The sequence below is a fragment of the Rhinoderma darwinii genome, chromosome 5, assembly GCF_050947455.1.
Source record: "Rhinoderma darwinii isolate aRhiDar2 chromosome 5, aRhiDar2.hap1, whole genome shotgun sequence".
NCBI classification, from domain to species: domain Eukaryota; kingdom Metazoa; phylum Chordata; class Amphibia; order Anura; family Rhinodermatidae; genus Rhinoderma; species Rhinoderma darwinii.
The window spans coordinates 276,765,863-276,785,751 of NC_134691.1; the positions used below are offsets into that span (position 1 = coordinate 276,765,863).

General features: G+C 43.5%; 1 protein-coding gene across 1 annotated transcript in view; it reads right to left on the reverse strand.

Annotated features, from left to right (window-relative positions):
• Positions 1-19,889, reverse strand: part of CMC1 (C-X9-C motif containing 1) — a 65,525-nt gene that overhangs the window by 14,295 nt on the left and 31,341 nt on the right. The window lies entirely within an intron of this gene.

Genomic DNA, 19,889 nt, shown 5'->3' on the forward strand with positions numbered 1-19,889 from the left:
TAACGGCACGGACAGTCCATAGAAGTCTATGGAGCTCCCGTAATGACGGGTGGCTACGTGTGCACCCGTCATTACGGCAGCGTTGCTAAGCGACGTCAGTAAATAGTCACTGTCCAGGGAGCTGAAAGAGTTAACTGATCGGCAGTAACTCTTTCAGCACCCTGGACAGTGACTACCGATCAGAATAAAGAGCAACCTGTAAAAAATAAAAATAAAAGACGTTCATACTTACCGAGAACTTCCTGCTTCCTCCAGTCCGGTCTCCCGGCCGTTGCCTTGGTGACGCGTCCCTCTCGACATCCGGCCCGACGTCCTGGCCGTCCCATGTGACCGCTGCAGCCAATCACAGGCTGCAGCGGTCACATGGACTGCCGCGTCATCCAGGGATGTCGGGCTGGATGTGAAGAGAGGGACGCGTCACCAAGACAACGGCCGGGTAAGTATGAATTTCTTTAACTTTTATTACAGAAAGGGCTGTCCCTTCTCTCTATCCTGCACTGATAGAGAGAAGGGGCTATCGATTAGTGCAGTGCTATTTTGCCGCCAAAAAACGTGCCCGTAAATACGGGTGGAATACGGGTGACACCGGACCCATATTTACGGGCACGGGTCCGTAAATACTGGTGCAAAACGGGTCGAATACGTGCGACACCGGACCCGTATTTACGCCAGTATTTACGGGTGGGAAAAAATACGGTCGTGTGCATGAGGCCTTATTTGAAGATAATGTTTTAGTGCAAATAGAACATCTGCGAAACTGGGTTTAATTTTTAGGCTTTGAAGGGGGCTCCTTTTCCCCCTATACACAAGAAAGAGACAAGAGAACAGGATTAAGCTGGTGTGTTGTAAGAAAAACAGACCTCACCCACTTCCATGGAACAAACTTACGGACCCATAGGCCACGCAAGGCTCAGAAGAACCAGATTTGAGGGTCGGATTATCCATCCCAAGGAAAGACTTCACAAACCCAAAAACAGTTGTCAGTAACCGAGATCCTACCTGAGAATGAACCATCTGTCCAGGTGACCGGAATCCTTAAAAGGAGGGAGATTTGCTTGACTTCCTGTAGGACTTTGACCCCTTTCTCATTTCTAGGAAAGGAGATTTTAAGTGGATCTTCACTGATCCTAGCGATGGGCACCGCCGTGTATTTTCAGAGCATCGCCACTAAACTGGAAGTGCGTCATGACACCGACCGGAAGTGACTATGCTGGCGTGCATCTCACAGTGGAGCACACGCTAGGCCTAGAGTAGTCAACGATACTTCCCCTGTGGAAGTAGCATGGCTAGGGAGCTCCGGAGAGGACCTCAGCCAGTATCAACCCCAGCTTTACCAGAACGGCGCAGGAGGGGTTGTTGTAGGTTCTGGACCCAGAAGGGAACGGGAGCAGCAAAAGGACTAGGTAGGACCAAACCCCCGCTTCATGGTGGATCCATTTGTTACTAGCCTTCCCTGCCACCAGCCCAGAGACGGTAGTATCCTCTTGTTGCCCGACAGGGACAAGAAGAAACACTGAGGTGCTTTTTCCTGTCCATATTAGAGGCGGGGTCTTACCTCCTGTGGTGCTGTCATGGAGGGTGCCTTGAGAAAAATGCTAGATCAGTAGGGGACCAACCCCGGGGACTTCCACGATCGCCAGGGTCCAACTTCGGTCACCTGTTCCCCTCGGCTGCAAGATGGCGGATGGGATTAGTTTGAATAGAGCAGAGGCCGGGCATTTGTGGTGCCACTCCATTCAAAGACTATGGAGCTGACAGAAACAGGTTAACTGGATAGGTGAAAAAAGCTGAAGGATGGAATACCCCTTTAAAGGAATGTACTAAACAGCAGGTCTATAATGTGTCCCTGTGTCTTCAAACCATGAAATTCTATTAATTTATCTTTATCAGCTTATGTAATGGGTAATTGTCATTTAAAGCATTTATATTGCTTACTGATTGACTTGTCAAGGTCCTCTAATAAGAATCTGCTAAGTTAGTCTAAACTGGGCGTCCTTGCTTTATATGCTATAAAAGTGGAGTAGTTAGATACAAGCTATAAAAAAAGATTTTTTTACCTATGAAGAGTCTCCTAGAGTATAAGAGAAAAAGCATCCAAAAACAAAACAAAAACGAATTACCAGTAATGAAACTTAAAAGCTAAAGTAGCATCAACCTCCTATTGTAGTCAGGCAAGGGTGCGATTTTTCATAGGAAAAGAATGCACACATTTTTCAGCTGTAGGCTAGTGTAGGTAAGATGTGAGGTCCCCACTGAAAAATGACTGCTGAGTTGCTTTCAGTAAAATAAATAATTTCTCTTGACGCTTTTGAAGGCTGCATTTATTTAGCAAAAGCCATCGGGAGGTCCCTCTCACTTGTTAAGTCACCAGTCTTGTTTGGTTAAAAGGTGCGATATCCCAGGAAGAGACCCGGAGTTACAGCAGCAAGCACGCTCTACGATGGTGATAAAAAAAAAATCCTTTCTTGGAACATAGACACAGAATCATTGCAAGGTGATAAAATAACCCCTTCAAGTTATAGCCTACACACAGATCAAAAAAATTCTGAGGCTTCTGTCATTAACAAGACTTTATTAACATCCATTTAACAGTATACGGAGCGTCTCACAGCTATGATTTCTTTGCACTTAATTTTACATTCAATTGGGATTTTTTTATCCGTAGATCTATATTACTTATGGGGTCATTTTAGATAACTGTTTAGCTAAACATAGCAGTTTACACAAACGTATACTGCTGTACATAGCCATACACACTCGGCATCCACTTTAATAAGTGCATCTCTTTTTAGTGCTGGGAAGGAATATATTTTACTCTCAGAACAGTCTTAATTTTTCATGGCAGTGGTTCCCAAACTACTTTAAGCCGAGGAAGCCCAAACCAGCCCGAGACCCCGCCACAGAAACCCTAACTTATTCTCCATACCACATAACCAGAGCGTGATGTGCGTATAGTCACCTCTGCAGGCCGTAATTGGTTGCCTCGACTAGGTGACATGTCATCACTGAGCCAAAAATTGTGGACTGCCCAACGTTTTACAGACTTGTCGGACAGGTCCCCATTATACAAGGACAAGACCCCAAATACTAATTCAGACTCTAGATAGCAGCACTAACCTGCACAATCGGAGAGCGGACACAAGCTGCTGCAGGGATGGGAGGAAACAACGCAGCCAGCCACTGGGAAAACAGACTACCCTCCCCAGCTCCTTGCTCTCTCCGATTATGTTGCAGCGTTGTTTGCATTGTGCATGTTGCAAAACAATGCTGGTGCATGCTCAGTGCAAACCATCCGCCATAACTGGGAATCCGTTTACGGAACTAGCTCAGTGCTTTGACATGGGTAGTTATCATGCTGGAAGTAGCCATTAGAGGATGACTAGATTTTGACCATAAGGAGATGAATATTAACAGCAACAATACTCAAGTAAATTGTTGCAGTTAAAGCTGTTGTCTAGTTTAGAAAACCCATTTTCATATACCCTGAGGATTCAGAGTTAAAGGGGTTTTCCAATCCTTTTTTTTTTTTAAATCAATGCAATGTTCCTCTATTAATATATTAGTGCATTCTGACTATCTTTTTCTTGATAATAAATGGTTTTAGTAACATTACTCCCTATTGTTTACCTTGAGAGGTTTGTTTTGCTCAGTAAGTTCATTCCTCTTCACTTCCTGTGTTTCTCCTCCCTGCATGCACTGCTCTAGTCCCAGCATGCAATGTGCATGCAGCAGTGCACTTGCTCCGCCTACTACACCCAGCTCTACTAACTTCTGCAATCTCAGTCTTCATTTTGGTGCTCTCATTCTATTACTGATAGCACAAGCTGTAATCACTGGATATCTGCGTTTTTAACCTCTTAACGCCGAAGGACGGATATATCCGTCCTGTAATCGTGCGGGTACTGTCACTGTACCCACGCGATCAGCGGCAGGAGCACGGCTGTTATACACAGCCTGGCTCCTGCTGCAACTGCCGGAATCGAAGCGCGCTCCGATTCCGGCAGTTTAACCCATTAAATGCCGCTGTCAATAGTGATAGCGGCATCTAATGTGTTTGACAGAGGGAGGGAGCTCCCTCGGTCACCCCATCGGCGCCCCCGCAAAGAAATCGCGGGTCGCCGTCGGGTTTCCATGGCAGCGGGGGTCTAACAAAGACCCCCAGGTCTGTCTTCAGCATCTGCCTGTTAGGCGATGCCGGAGGCATGACCTAACAGATTGCCTGTCAGTTTTACAATGACAGGCAATAATGCTTTGGTATACTAAGTATACCAAAGCATTATATATGCGATCAGCACATCGCATAGTGAAGTCCCCTGGTGGGACTAAAAAAAAAAATGTCAATCCGTAAAATAAAGTTGGTGAAAAAAAAATAAAAAATTACAGTGAAAATCAAATCAAACTTTTATTTTGTAAAAGTGTCAAAACAAATCACACATACACATATATGGTATCCCCGCGATCGTAACAACTTGAACAATAAAATTAACACATTAATTAAACCGCCGAATGAACGGCGTAAAAAAAAAAACGCAAAAAAACAACGGCAAAATTCGCTCTTTTCTCCCATTCCCATTAAAAATTAAATAAAAATTAATCTATAAGTCCTATGTACCCCAAAATAGTACTAATGAAAACGACACATTGTCCCGCAAAAATCAAGCCCCCATACGGCCACATCAACGGAAAAATAAAAACGTTACGGCTCTTGGAATGCGGCGATGCAAAAACAAGTAATTTTTTTCTAAAAGGCTTTTTATTGTGCAAACGTAGGAAAACATAAAACCTTTACATATTTGGTATCCCCGTAATCGTGCCGACCCATAGAATAAAGTTAACATGTTATTTACGCTGTATAGTAAACGGCGTAAACTTATAACGTGAAAATCAATGCTGGAATAGCTGCTTATTTTCAATACTCTCCGAAAATAAAGTTAATAAAAGTTAATCAATATATTATAAGCATCTAAAAATGGTACAATTACAAAATACAACTCGTCCCGCAAAAAACAAGCCCTTATACGGCTATGTCGACGGAACAAAAAAAAAGTTACGACTCTTGGAATGCGACCGTGAAAAAACAAAAAATAATCCAAAAGGTCATTAACGCGCAAAATGGCCCGGTCATTAAGGGGTTAAACGGTTTGAAGAGGTCTTGTGGTACCAAAACAGTGGAAACCCCCAAAAGGTGACCCCATTTTGGAAACTAGACCCCTTGAGGAATTTATTGTAGTTTTCTTGGGGTGCATGCGGCTTTTTGATCAGTTTTTATTCTATTTTTAAGTGGCGCGGTGACTAAAAAACAGCAATTCTACTATTGTTTTTTTATTCTATTTTTGTTACAGCGTTCACCATGCGCTATAAATGACAGATTCACTTTATTCTATGGGGCGATACGATTAGGGCTCATTTACACGAGCGTGTTATACGTCCGTGCAACGCGCGTCGCAGGGACCTATGTTAGTCTATGGGGCCGTGCAGACAGGTGCGTGATTTTCACGCAGCGTATGTCCGCTCCGTGAAACGCACGACGTCCTATATTTGTGCGCTGTTTGCACATCACGCACCCATTGAAGTCAATGGGTGTGTGAAAACCACGCATGTCGAACGGAAGCAGTTCCGTGGGACGAGCGTGGTTCCCGCAACAGCAATGTAAAGGATGAATGAAAACAGAAAAGCACCACGTTCTTTTCTGTTTACAAACATCCAAACGGAGTGTCATAATGATGGCGGCTGCGCGAAAACCACGCAGCCGCGCATCATAAAGGGCTGACACACGGAGCTGTTAAGTGCCTTTTGCGCAAGCAAAACGCCACGTTTTTTGCTTGCGCAAAACGCACACGCTCGTGTAAACCCGGCTTACGGTGACACCAGATGTTTAGTTTTTTTTTATGTCTTATGGCGTTTGCACAATAAAATACGTTTTGTAAAAAATAATTAACTTTTTGTGTTACCTTATTCTAAGAGCCAGAACTTTATTATTTTTCCATCAATAAAGCCGTGCGAGGACTTATTTTTTGCGTACCGAACTGTAGTTTCCATCATTACCATTTTTAGGTACATGCGACTTTTTGATCTCTTTTTATTCCATTTTTTGCGAAGTGAAGTGACCAAACAATTGCGATTTTGGTACGGTTTATTATTATTTTCTTTTACGGCGTTCACCGCGCGGGATAAATAACGAAACAATTTTGTAGTTCAGGCCCTTACGGACGCGGCGATACCAATTATGTATAGTTTATTTATTTATATATTTTTATTAATAATAAATGACTGATAAGGGAAAAAAAGGGGATTTTTTCACTTTTAAAACTTTTATTTTCTTATTTTTACACCTTTTTTTTTAACTTTATTACTTTGTCCCACTAGGGGACTTGAGGGCAGGAGGCCCTGATCGCTATTCTAATACACTGCACTACATGCGTAGTGCAGTGTATTAGAACTGTCAGCTACTCACTGACAGCAAGCATAGTGGGTCCCGACGTTGTCAGGACCCACTAGGCTTCCGTCTATGGCATAGCCGGACGCCATTGTTTGGTGTCCGGTTGCCATAGTAACCATCGCCGCCCGCTATCGTGTAGCAGGCCGGCGATGGTAACTTAACCCCTAAAAAGCCGCGATCTCTATTGAACGCGGCTTTTAAGGGGTTAAACAGCGGGGACACAGCGATCGGTCCCCGCTGTAGGAGCTGCGGCAGCTGCTGTACGAGACAGCAGCTGTCACAGCTCCTGCATCTGTCGGGAAGACGGCCGAAACGGTTTGGTTTTTAGTTTGGGCCCATGGGAGGGCTCAGAAGGAAAGGAGCGCTATGTGTTTGTTGGAGTCCAGATTTTGCTGGATTGGTTTTCGGGTGCCATGTCGCATTTGCAGAGCCCCAGAGGTATCAAAGCAATGGAAACCCACCAGAAGTGACCCCATTTTGGAAACTACACCCCTCAAGGAATTCATTTATGGTTTTTGTTATCATTTTGACCGCACAGTTTTTTCACAGCACCTATTTGAATTGGGCTGTGAAATGAAAAAAATGATATTTTTTCCAATAAGATGTCATTTTTGATCAAAATTTCTTATTTTCACAGGGAACAACATACCCCATTTTGTTGCCCAATTTGTCCTTAGTGCGGCAATACCCCATTTGTGGTGATAAACTGCCGTTTGGGCCCATGGGAGGGCTCAGAAGGAAAGGACCACCATTTGGCCTACTGGAGCTTTTCTGGTGCTAAGTCATGTATGCAGAAGCCCCTGAGGTACCAGTAGAGTTGAAACCCCCGAGAAGTGACCCCATTTTAAAAACTACACCTCTTAAGACATTCATCTAGAGGTGTAGTGAGCATTTTGACCCCACAGGTACTGTGTAAAAGATAATGCGCAGCAGATGGTGCAGAGTGAGATTTGAAATTTTATATATATATATGGCATGTCAGTGTCCGATATAGTGTGCCCAGCATGTGCCACCGGAGATATACACCCCTTAAATTGTAATGTGGGTTATCCTGGGTACGGCAATACCCTACATGTGGCTGTTATCAGCTGCCTGGGCATACGGCAGGGCTCAGAAGGGAAAGATGAGGGGGGTAAGCTGTGCGGAGTGCATCAGGGTAAATTAAAAATCAAGGGATGTATGATACATTTTAAAACAATCTTTTATACAGAGCCCTGGTTTTTCGGGACACGTGTCACATTGGTATATTGTGACTTTCCTTATCCCCCTCTTATAGCAGACTCTGCACCTCTTTTGACTCTTTCCCTTTCCACCGGTTTGGGGAACTTCTCCTGGAAAGTGTTGCCCTGGTACGATGCGTGTGGCCTCGCTTCCAGAAGTACTGGGTGCCCCCCCTTCCTGGTCCCTAAAGATTAGATCTTGAAATTCCAGGAAAGTTCCCCTCTGGCCTGCACATCGACGTAGCACGTACGCATTGTACAAAGTCATCTGTATGATGTGCCCAGCCAGCTTCTTATACCACACCGCATGGCGCTGTAGGGCTTCAGGACTTGATTTGACAAGTCCTTCCCTCCCATGTACCTATTGTAGTCCAGGATGCAGTCTGGTTTGGGGGTGGCCTTTCCTTCATATATCCTAAACCTGTAGGTATACCCTGAGGCACTCTCGCACAGCTTATACATCTTCACACCATACCTTGCCCTCTTACCCGGCAGGTACTGGCGGAATTGAACCCTCCCTTTAAAATGTACCAGGGACTCATCAATAGAAATACACTTCTCGGGGGTGTATGCTGGGGAAAACCGGGCACTGAAACGGTCAAAAAGGGGTCTCCATTTATACAAACGGTCAAAACTGGGGTCATCTCGGGGTGGGCACGGCTCATTATCAGTATAATGTAAGAAGTGAAGTATTGCCTCATTTATTTATTTTTTTAGGTTACAGTTCAGTTCTGAAGTTGCTTTGAGGGGCCCATATATTATAAACCCCTACCAAACACCCCATTTTAGAAACTAGACCCCTCAAAGTATTCACAACAGCATTTAGAAAGTTTATGAACCCTTTAGGTCAGGGGTCGGGAACCTATGGCTCGCGAGCCAGATATGGCTCTTTTGATGGCCGTATCTGGCTCGCAGACAGGGCTCCTACCCAGTGGCGTAACTACCGCGGTAGCAGCAGTAGCGGCTGCTACGGGGCCCGGGGCTTGAGGGGGCCCGTGCCGCCAGCCGACACGCCCTCCCAAATGCCCGGTGGCGCCGCTAGCAGCCGTTATGGCTGCTACAGGGGTAGCACCGCTACTGTGGGGCCCGCGCCGCCGAGCCTTACACAGGCACTCTCATGCCTGTAGGTGTCGCTAGCACCGGAGGGGGCCCCGGTGCTAGCGGCAGCCAAATACATGTATTAGCGCTGAATGGCCGGGCATGTTCCGTGCCTGACCATCCAGTGCCTTACAATGACACTGATTGGCTAGCGGCGCGATGACATCATCGCGCCGCTTCCATGCTTGGAAGGTGCTGATTGGCGGGGCAAGTCATTCTGCCCCGCCAATCAGCGTCATTGAAGGACGCTCATTCAGCTCCTGCAGACATGCTCAGAAGAGAGCATGTCTGCATCGCCAGTGAACAGCGTGGGAACCGGAGAATGTGAGTATGTCAACTTTATATATTTTTTTCCTCAGAAAAATGTGAATGGCATTATCTATAGTGGGGGGGGGTCTATCTACAGGGGGGGGGTCGTCTTTATGTGGGCTATTATATATAGGGGGGTCTATATGTGGGGCAGTAGCTACAGGGGGGTCTATATGTGGGGCAGTAGCTACAGGGGGGTCTATATGTGGGGGTGTGGGCCACTATCTACAGGGGGGTCTATATGTGGGGCAGTATATGTGAGACACTATACAGGGGTGGGCTATATGTAGAGCACTATCTATAGGGGAGCTATTTTTTAGGGTACTTTCTATAGGGGTGGGCTATGTGTGGGACACTATATACAGGGGTGGGTTACCTGTGGGGCACTAGCAACAGGGTGGCTATATGTAGTGCACAGTCTACAGGGGTGGGCTATATGTGGGACAATATCTACAGAGGTGGGCTATACGTGGAGCACTAACTATAGGGGAAGCTATATGTAGGGCAGCACGGTGGCTCAGTGGTTAGCACTATTGCCTTGCAGCTCTGGAGTCCATATGTGGGCACTATCTACAGGGGCTTCTATGTAGGTCACTATCTACAGGGGGCACTATCTACAGGGGGCACGGTGTGTGTGTGTGTGTGTGTGTGTGTGTGTGTGTGTGTGTGTGTGTGTGTGTGTGTGTGTGTGTGTGTGTGTGTGTGTGAGACAGTTATATTTAGATGTGTTGAGAATTGTAACTTTGTTTACAGGTGCAGAAATGTTTTAAAAGTGAGAAGCTGAAGACATCTAAACGGAAAACTGCAGAAGTGGGTCATGGCCGGGAGAAATCCATCATAGATGTCTGAACCGGAGGGAGAAGAAAAGAACTAGAATCTGAGACGTCACCGGTGAGTCACTTAATGTAAATGTTTATTCTGCCTCTAATCAGTAATGTAGTCACTGTATGATCTGCAGCGAGATGATGGTGGTATGTTTTTTTTTGTGAAACCGCATCTCCCAGCATATCCTTATCATTGTTTCGGCCATGCTGGGAGCTGTAATTTTACGCCGTACAAACCTATGCGCAGTGGCGTAAATACCGCTATAGCAGCCGTAGCGTCCCCTAGTGAAGCGGCATCTGCCTCCTCCCTTGTGTCTCCCTTGGACGTTCCAGAAACCCCTGGCTGTGCTGCTGCTTTGAATGTGAACATTATAACATGGAAATTGTTACACAGCCTCATGGTCAGCAGCAGTGAGCTGCATCAATAAAGGGGCTGTGTAATACAGTGTGTCCCACCAACCCCCCCTTCCCACTTCACCCCTGAAAATAATCCCACATAATCCATTATATAGCCCCCCCCCAAAAAAAAAAAAAAAATATGGCCTTAAAAAACATCTGCCACCCATATTACACTCTTGGGGGCTTTAAATTAATCTCTTGTGGGCATAAGAAACTGATTTAAAGGACCACTATCAGGGCAAAGATCTGTCAATGGCCCTTTAAACATATTGTACGGCTCTCGCGGAATTATATTTCAAAATATGTGGCGTTTACGGCTCTCTTAGCCAAAAAGGTTCCTGACCCCTGCTTTAGGTGTTTCACAGAAATTTAGAGCAAAGTAGAGGTGAAATTTACTTTTTTTTTTTTGTCAGAAAATCCTCTTTATACCATTTTTTTTATAACACAAAAGGATTTATCAGAGAAACGCAAATTAATACTTATTGCCCAGATTCTGCAGTTTTGAGAAATATCCCACATGTGGCCCTCGGGCGGTAATGGACTGAAGCACCGGCCTCCGAAGCAAAGCAGCACTTAGTGGATTTTGAGCCCTCTTTTTTATTAGGCACCATGTCCGGTTTGAAGAGGTCTTGTGGTGCCAAAACAGTGGAAAACCCCCAAAAGTGACCCCAATTTGGAAACTAGACCCCTTGAGGAATCCATTGCAGTTTTCATGTCATGCATGCGGCTTTTTGATCAGTTTTTATTCTATTTTTATGTGGCGCGGTGACTAAAAAAACGCAATTCTACTATTGTTTTTTTGTTCTATTTTTTTTTTACAGCGTTCACCGTGCGCTATAAATAACACATTCACTTCATTCTGCGGGGCGATACGATTACGGCGGTACCAGATGTTTATAGTTTTTTTTATGTCTTATGGCGTTTGCACAATAAAATACGTTTTGTAATAAATCATTTACTTTTTGTGTTGCCTTATTCTAAGAGCCATAACGTTTTTATTTTTCCTTCAAAAAAGCCGTGCGAGGACTTATTTTTTGCGTAACGAACTGTAGTTTCGATCAGTACCATTTTTAGGTACATGCGACTTTTTGATCTCTTTTTATTCCATTTTTTAGGCGGTCAAGTGACCAAACAATTGTGATTGTGGTGTGGTTTATTATTTATTTTTTTTACGGCGTTCACCGCGCGGGATAAATAATGAAATAATTTTGTAGTTCAGGCCGTTACGGACGCGGCGATACCAATTATGTATAGTTTATTTGTTTATTTATTTTAATAATAAAGACTGACAAGGGAAAAAGGGGGATTTTTACTTTTATTTTCTTATTTTTACACAACTTTTTTTTACTTTTTTTTTACTTTTTTACTTTGTCCCATTAGGGGACTTGAGGGCAGGAGGCTCTGATCGCTATTCTAATACACTGCACTACATGCGTAGTGCAGTGTATTAGAACTGTCAGCTACTCACTGACAGCAAGCATAGTGGGTTCTGACTCTGTCAGGACCCACTAGGCTTCCGTCTATGGCATAGCCGGACGCCATTTTTTGGTGTCCGGTTGCCATAGTCACCATCGCCGGCCGCTATCGTGTAGCAGGCCGGCGATGGCGGATTAACCCCTAAGAAGCCGCGATCGCTATTGAACGCGGCTTCTGAGGGGTTAAATCTGCGGGGACCACCGCGATCGGTCCCGGCACATTGAGCAGTGATAGTCTGCTGTCGGAAACAGCAGCTATCACAGCTCATGCACGCGCCCCGCGCGAACGGCGCCGTGTTTTCTCCATGACATACTATTATGTCATGGAGCGCGAACGATGCACTTACCATGACATAATAGTATGTCCTGGAGCGTTAAGGGGTTAACATCTGTTATCAGGTTTTACCTCCCCATTGAATTAAATAGGGAGAACCCGAAACAATTGACATGCTGCGGAATAAAAAACTGCACCGCAGGTCAATTTCTGAGCTTTTTTTTCCCCCCACTTATCATTTACGCAGCGTGTGATGAGAATTGTTCACATCTAATCTACTCTGCTGCTACTGTAATTGGGCTTGTCCACACTTAACGGAATTGCTGCGTATTTTCCGCCCCGAAAATATGCAGAATACAGTAGTGGCAAAGTGAGTGAGATTTACCAAATCTCATCCAGACGGTGCGTAAAATTTCCGACCAGACATTTTGTCCTGCGGTGCGTATTTCTCGTACTGCAGCATGTCAATTCCTGCTGCGGAAAGTGGACAGAATTGCTGCGTTTTTTAAGAGGAGACGTCACCATCCCCCAACACAGAAAAACGCAGCAAAATACGCACCATTTTCTGCAGCGGAAATTCTGCTAGTTTCTGCGGAATTGCTGCTGATATATATACACACATACATACACTATATACATACATATGTACACATCACAGACACACGAGTATGCACATTATACACATATAAAGTACACATTGTAAACACACATGCACTTACCTTTTTATGTAGGAGATTTGTGAAGAGCGTTCAGCAGGTTGATGTGGTGGGAGTCTTCACTCAGCTCTTCTCCTGCTCACAGCCCGACACAGAGCCTGCCGACAGTCTCCCCTCCCCCATGTCCCGACTGCTAGCAGCAGGAGGAGAGGTGTGTAGAGCAGGGAAGGGGGGCTGGAGGGGGAGCTTCTAAAGCAGAACAGGGAGAGATCGCAGCACAGACCACGTGCTGCTAAGTAGGACAGAAGCTCCCCTCGCCTCATGACAGGTGCGGTCCTGGCACCGGGGCTCCCTCCGGTGCTAGCGACGCCACCGGGCATAAGAGGGTTTGGGTGGCCATGGGCCCCCTGGGAGCCTTGGGCCCCGGGCGGCCGCCCAAACCGCCCTAATGATGATCCGCCACTGATGAGTGTAACTAAAACTTTAGTAATCTGTACTTTATAATTATTCCGCTTTAGCTGTGCTGGATATCAGGTCTCCATGCACTGACTTCCTAGTGTGTGTAATTTCCAGTTTGTCAGCTTCCGATCTGAAGAGGCAGAGCTGAAGTGGGGAGGGAGAGAGCAGCTAGCGTAACCAATGATGAGACAGGTGGTGTGTGTCAGACTACTCAGACTGTAGCTAAGCTGTAGTCACTGATCAAACCTCTGCCCTAATAGAGCAGAGTTTTAAAAAAAAAAAAAGCAGAAAGCACTGAGGAAAATAAATAGTAGGAAAGCAACATCTACAGGTATTGGCATATATCATTTTTGAACACACAACTGGACATTCACTTTAATTGCAAGCCTATCTTGTGAGAGCTCTACTGGAAGTGTCAAAATATAAACTTATGTAGGTCAGACAAAAAAAATATAAACTTTTCTTTGAAGTGTTCACTCGTGTCTGACACCATGTAGAATGACCGTGATTAATATGCAATGATGCATTAAAATTATAGTTCTGTTTGCACAGTAGTAAAAAAGAAACTAAAATACTTGGCCCGTTAATCCAGTTTTGGATTGCAATTGAATTGATCTCTTCCCTTTGATAGTGGTATCACTTACCCAGTTATATTATGTGCTACACTTTCATGGCATCTGAACTGATGTGTGGCATTCTATGTTCACATGCAGTGACCACAGAGATATCAACAAGGCTCACACTTGTTAAAAACATAACTATAGACACCAGCCAGCATAACTTTGTCTGCTATGCCCTGGCTGCAGCTTAAAAATCTTTACAATTTTTCTACTTAGTAACTGGCCCTACTGAGGTGTCATCTCACCATGTATATTATCACAACACTTAAGATATTGTGATCACACTCTTCAAATAAATGAAAGTGTTTGCCATGAATAGGGAGGGCTACTTTTATTTATTTATTTGCTCTATGCTCAACACCTTGCAGTGATATGATTTGCAGGCGTTAAAACAAAGAGCAGCCGAGGTAGAGGACTGTGCTAAGCACATTGCTTCAGTAGATACGGATACATCGTCACTACAAACTGCTTACAGGGTACAGCGTGTTAAAAATGTTTACTGGAAGAGTAAATCTTCGGCAGCAAGTACGGATAATGTGCAAATAATACAGTTATTGTCATTGCTTATAATTATAAACACACAGGGTATGAAGAAGTAAGATAGTTATAATTATTATAGCTTAACGGAAATACTGTTGTCTAATGTATCCATTTGTCACCAGATACACAACCACAGGCTTTGTAGCTGGAATACTGCAGAAGAGTCACCTACTGAGGCATATGTAAACTGTGTGTTATACATTGGGCACTGGCTCACACCTATCAAATGTGCGCCGTTTTTAAAAAAAGGCATAGTCAGTGTTGTCAGTTGTAGAATTAAGGCGCCAAATATACGACCATACTTGCCATCCTTTATGAATTGTGCGACTTGCCCAGGAGCAGATATGGGACGTCAGAGGCTCCTCCAGGAGCAGAATCCCCTGTTGGAGCGTCGGCAATGCTCTGGCCGGGATTCCGCTCCAGCAGGGCCCCCTGACGTCACTGACCATATATGGATATTGATGCTGGGGCTCCTCCAGGTGAGGAATCCCTGGTCAGATCATCGCCGAAGCTCTGTACGGGGATTCTGCTCCTGGAGGAGCCTCTGTTGCCACTATCCATATATGGAAAGTGTGCAAGAGAAGGTGTATGGGCAGCACAGTAGAACAAAAACCTCCAGGACATAAGGGTGCAGGCCTCCAGGGATCCGACTTGTAAATCCCCAATGGTATACAAATGTAAGGAGAAAGAGGCTGCACTCCAAGGTTCAAAAAAGTAGGTAGTTTATTCACCTATCAGTGAAAAAAGTGCAACGTTTCAGCTGCTCAATGCAGCCTTTGTCAAGCTTGACAAAAGGCTGCATTGAGCAGCTGAAACGTTGCACCTTTTTCACTGATTGGTGAATAAACTACCTACTTTTTTGAACCTTGGAGTGCTGCCTCTTTCTCCATATATGGAAAGTGACATCAGAGTCTCCCTCTAGGAGCGGAATCTACGGCCAGAGCGTTATTGACGCTCTGGTCAGGATTCTGGAATATCAAAGCCCCTAACATCACTGTCCATATATGGACAATGACATCAAGTGCTTTCCCATGACAAGAGTCCCCACCCAGAGAGCTTGTGATGCTCTGGCCGGGGACTCCATAGTTGAAAGTCCTGATCATATATGGACAGTGATGTGCAGGGCTTCCACAGGCTCAGCGCTCAAAGTAGCGCTGTGCCAGGGAGTCGTCTTGTGAGGGCCAGGATCAGTTTTTAACGGCCATCACAAAGATTGATTCCCGAAAAACATCCATTAACCCCTTCCCGCCACATCAATTTTTCAGATTTTTATTTTAATTTTTTCCTCCCCACCTTCCAAAAGACATCTTTTTTATTTTTCCATCGACATAGTCCTATGAGGGCTTGATTTTTGTGGGACGACTTGTAGTTTTTCGTAGCACCATTTATTCTGCCATATAATGTACTAGGAAATGGGGGAAAAAATTATTTGTGCGGTAGAAAATGAAAAAGAAAACGGATTCCTCCATTGTTTTTTGCTCTTCGTTTTTATGGAATTCACTGTTCAATTAAAACAAAATGTTAACTTTATTCTGTGGGTCAATACGATTACGGCGATAACAAATATATATAGTTTTTTCTATATTTTACTACTTTTACAAGTAAAAACCGAAGTGTAAAAAATAACTTATTTAGTGTCGCCAAATTCTGAGAGCCATAACTTTTTTATTTTTCCGTCGATTAAGTGGTATAAGGGCTTATTGTTTGCGGGATAAGCTGTAGTTTCTAATGGTACCATTTTGGGGTACATGCGACATTTTGATCACTTTTTATTAAAAAAAATTGTGGGAGATGAGGTGAACAAAAAAAGAGCAATTCTAGCGTTTAATTTTTTTATTTTTTTACGGCGTACAATAATTATATATTGTAATAGTTCAGACTTTTACGGATGCGGCGATACCAATTATGTTTATTTTATTTTTTTTACTATGCTCTAGGGGGAAAATGGGAAAAGGTTTTTTTTTTTAACTTTTAACATTTTTTATTTTTTAAATTAAAGTTAAATTTAATTTAGTTTTAACTTTTTTTTATTAGTCCCCCTAGGGGACTTCAACCAGCGATCATTTGATCGCTTGCACTATATACTGCAATACTAATGTATTGCAGTATATTGTGATTCTGACAGGCTTCTATTAAGCCCTGCCACAGGCAGCGCTTAATAGGAGCACAAAGATGGCGGACCTGGGGGACTTCATTAGGCCCGCAGGCAGCCATAAGCAACCATCGCTACCTCGCGATTGCATTGCTGGGGGGCGTGATGTGCTGTTAGAGGGGATTTTTGGAGCTGATTTTCCATGGACACTATGAAAAATGCCTCAAAAAAAGCCTCAAAAAACCTTAAAATAAAAAAATAAAAAAAGATTCATTTTCAGCTTCAAAAAACGCTTTGAAATCCAGTGAAAATCTCGTAATTTTAAGCCACTTCTTTTTGAACGTGTGAACATACCCTTAGCCGAAATGGAACAAATAAAAATATTGTGCCATTTGGCTAATAGAGCTGAAAAAAAATAAAGCAGACTTTAGTTAGGAGTTTGCTGTATTCATAAGTAAAGCGCCCCCACCTTAAAAGCAATTTATCACGTTGACAATGCAGTCCGATCAGCAGGCAGAATATTATACAGCAGGATGAGCTGACCAGATTGATACATAATTGTGGTAAAATACTCAGTATAACTCGTGGTTTATAGATCGAAATCCCTCCCTATGCTCTCTGGGTTTAGGATAGGGTGTGGTCTCACTCAATTATTAACAGCCTTCCAAGTATAAGCATGAATACAGAGCTAGCTGTCAATCACCCAACAGGACCGCCCACTGGACTCCTAAGTGTAGAGAGAGCAGGTATTTTGATCTATAAATTACATGTTATACTGAATCTTTTACCACAATATATATCATTCTGCTCAGCTCCTCCTGCTCTATAACACACTGCCTGCATATTGGACTACATTTTCAATGTGACAGGTTCCCTATTGTAGTAGGATGACAGATCTGCTTTAAGCTTCTTATTATAACAGATTGAGATTTTTTTCACTTGAGCTATTGAGAATCCCGGTTATACAACTATTCATTAACGCCTTACCAATTTTTATTGTATTGTATATTGTATTTCAGATGTGGCCAACCAGCTGTGTACTCTTTATTGCCATAAACTTGTACTCCTCCCGAATTGTACTCGGACTACTGGTTACTTGTACTTTAGGTTTGAAACATCCCCTAAAAAAACGGAGCACCAACAATTCTGACAGCCTTTATCCCAGTTGCATTGAGAGTTTCCTCAGACGACACTTTAATACATGTGCCCCACGTTGCGTGAGACTTGTAAAGGAAGCAAGAGCGCATTCCATAAAGCTATTTCATGATAAAGCTAGCATGTCTTTAATTCTGTGCCAGATCAAGGTTGATTAGTTTGTTATGTGGCTGCCTACAATGTGAAAGTGCTCAGAGAATCTTTAGCGGGTGCATGTAATGAGCCAGGAAGTTGAGAGGATGAGCATGAGAATAAGATTGTTGTGTATTGTTCCGCGCTGGCTGCATAAGCCGCTTGGTATTGTCAGTACACTGAGCAAACCAGCCTGGCCTAGATTGATCATGGTTCAGTTAACATCACTGAATATCTAAAACCTCTGACTCAATTAATTCTCACCTGATTAGAATGAGACGGATATTCAAAGTAAATCATCTCTCCAGTCAAGTAGAAATCAATATTTCTGATTTTACTTTTAAATCACCGTTAGAAATAATAAAATATCTGCCGCTGCCTCTTCTGTATGATACAAACAGGGCCCGTTTTTTTTTTATATTCTACACTGCACGACTGATTAAAAAGAATTATTCTAATTTGAGCAAGAGAATATAGAAGAATGAGATTAATTTAAATAGTGGTAGATGAAACAAACTAATTAAATTCACACAAAGGGGGGGGGGAAGCACATTATATTTTATTTAACACTTGCCCTGCCAAAGATGTTAGAAACACAAAGACATTAGCATTTCCAGGTTTTACTAAAGTTGACAATAGTTTAACTAGAAGGAAAATTGCAACAATGATTACAAGACAAAAAGGGGCACATTTATAGTGGACGTAGACATGGAGTTGAAAATTGTACAAGTGCCATGTTCTCCCAATATCTGACAGTTTGAAAGGTGCTCTTCTATTTATTAAAAGGAACCGGTCACGTTGAAATAGCTTGTAAATTATTCATTTGAATCTCTGCTCATTTTGTGCTTAGGTCCTACTCATCGATTGACAGCTTTCTCTGTAGGAGTATGAATACAGAGCTTGCTATCAATCAGTGATTAGGACCGCCCACTGGACTCCTAACCCTAGAATGAGCAGAGGTTTAAATTATTACAAGTTTCTGCAACAAAAATGTATAATCAATCTGCTCAGCTCCTCCTGCTCCCACAGATTGGACAGCATTTTCAACATAAGTTCCCTTTAAGTTTATGCAACGTTTTATATGCAAAAAATCGGTTTGCCAGCCTATGCCTGGTCAGTAGAGTCCCTTATGTATTACAGGTCAAAAGGGTAATGAGTACCTAATGAAATAGAACCATAGTGGAAACTTGAACAAAGCCCAAAGGCCGTTTTACATGGGCCAATTATCAGATAATGGAGCGTTCATGTGAACACTCGTTCCCGGATCATTGCCGCAATCAGCCGATGAACGAGCAGACACTATCGTTGTTGGCAGCACATCTCCCTGTATAAACAGGGAGACGTGCGGGCGACATGATAAAAAAAAAATGGATGAGGATGAACGGTTGGACCAATAAACTCTCGTCCCCAAACGTAGCTCTTTGTGAAAGGAGCAAACGAGCGACGATCAATGAGCCGTCTTGTTGATTGGCGCTCGTTTACACGACCCATTTCGGGCCGCGTAAGAGGACCCTAACTGTAACAGGTCTCTTGACTTGGTTCTTCTGAGTTGAAAGTACCTCAATTATTCTATTGGCTCAATAATGCATGCTTCTAAGATGGACTACAGATGAAACATGTAACGTGAAAGAGACAAGGAACAATGTAGTAGAAAAGTGCAAAGTTGTCGCTCAGTGTAAAGCCCCTCTTACGGAGTTGAAGATGATCCTTTCTGTACTCTCCACAATCACAGGCTGGATAACAAGGAACACTTAAGGGATTTTTTTAGAATACAACCCTGATAGCAGATTTATAAACTACTCACCATTATACGAGGCACGGGGCAATGTTATGTTAAACACTACTGTTTTGGTGAAATCAATGTATTACTTATCTCACCTAGTAAGCCTGTTCTCCCAAGTCTGTTTGTGGACAAGAAATTTGCATCCCATTCTCCCTTTTTGAGCACTTTCAGAGCATTTTCGGCCAAGCAGAAAGCCCCATACAATGTGAGCACTGTGGGAGATTATCCAGTGAAGTGTGCTACTTGCGAAAGCCTAGCCTACCAATGAATGGCGTGTGAAACAAACCACACTGGTCAAAAGATTTATTGAATGACACCTACTTAACAAAACTGGGAATTAACTTCTGTGATTATCCATCTACACAGCAATATATCAACGCAACTTTTTGGCTTAAAAAAACAAAAAACGGGAAA